Here is a 1184-nt window from a genome sequence, read left to right on the forward strand (position 1 = left end):
CTAAATTTTCAAGGTAGCCCGTTTTCGGGACCATCCCACGGACGTGGAGGTACAACTTGAACGTGAGTAGCTGAAGGTCCTTACAAGAGGACTGAGACGCATCACGAACCAATCACGACTCCCTCTAAGTACCATCGCGGCGTGTTGCTTTGAGGACCGAGAGAGTTATAGTTACTCCCCGTACGGCAAACCAGGGCTCGTGCGACGACCGGCCCGAGGACCGGCCGCCGAGTAGTGTCACATTGTTTTGAGCCTTTCGACTCACGAGACTCCAAGAGACATCATTGCCACCTTCGACTAGAGAGGATACGGCCTTAGAGGCGTTCAGGCATAATCCCACGGATGGTAGCTTCGCACCACCAGCCGCTCGACCGAGTGCGTGAACCAAATGTCCGAACCTATGGTTCCTCTCGTACTGAACAGAATTACTATCGCAATGTCTAGTCATCAGTAGGGTAAAACTAACCTGTCTTACGACGGTCTAAACCCAGCTCACGTCCCCTGTTGGCGGGTAAACAATCTGACGCTTGGCGAATTCTGCTTTGCAATGATAGGAAGAGCCGACATCGAAGGATCAAAAAGCGACGTCGCTATGAACGCTTGGCCGCCACAAGCCAATTATTCCTGTGGTAACTTTTCTGACATCTCTTGCTGAAAACTCTTCAAGCCAAAAGGATCGATAGGCCATGCTTTCGCAGTCTCTATCCGTACTGAACATCGAGATCAAGCCAGCTTTTGCCCTTTTGCTCTACGGGAGGTTTCTGTCCTCGCTGAGCTGGCCTTAGGACACCTGCGTTATTCTTTGACAGATGTACCGCCCCTAGTCAAACTCCCCGCCTGGCAGTGTCCTCGAATCGGATCACGCGGGAGTATTAACGGCGATCGGCCGAGGCCTCACGCCACTCTGACACGCTTGGCTCTAGAACACCGTGACCGCCGGGGCGCGAAGCCCTCGGGGCACGCGCTCCGCCTAACCGAGTAAGTAAGGAAACGATGAAAGTAGTGGTATTTCACCGGCGATGTTGCCATCTCCCACTTATGCTACACTTTTCATGTCTCCTTACAGTGCCAGACTAGAGTCAAGCTCAACAGGGTCTTCTTTCCCCGCTAATTTTTCCAAGCCCGTTCCCTTGGCAGTGGTTTCGCTAGACAGTAGATAGGGACAGATGTCCTAAGTTGATTTA

General features: G+C 52.4%; 1 pseudogene; it reads right to left on the reverse strand.

Annotated features, from left to right (window-relative positions):
• Positions 1–273: 273 nt before the first annotated feature.
• Positions 274–1184, reverse strand: LOC146723061 (large subunit ribosomal RNA; annotated as a pseudogene; the record flags this gene model as incomplete).

This window comes from Nylanderia fulva, unplaced genomic scaffold (assembly GCF_048542155.1).
Source record: "Nylanderia fulva isolate GAGA-0341 unplaced genomic scaffold, ASM4854215v1 Scaffold238, whole genome shotgun sequence".
Lineage (NCBI taxonomy): Eukaryota > Metazoa > Arthropoda > Insecta > Hymenoptera > Formicidae > Nylanderia > Nylanderia fulva.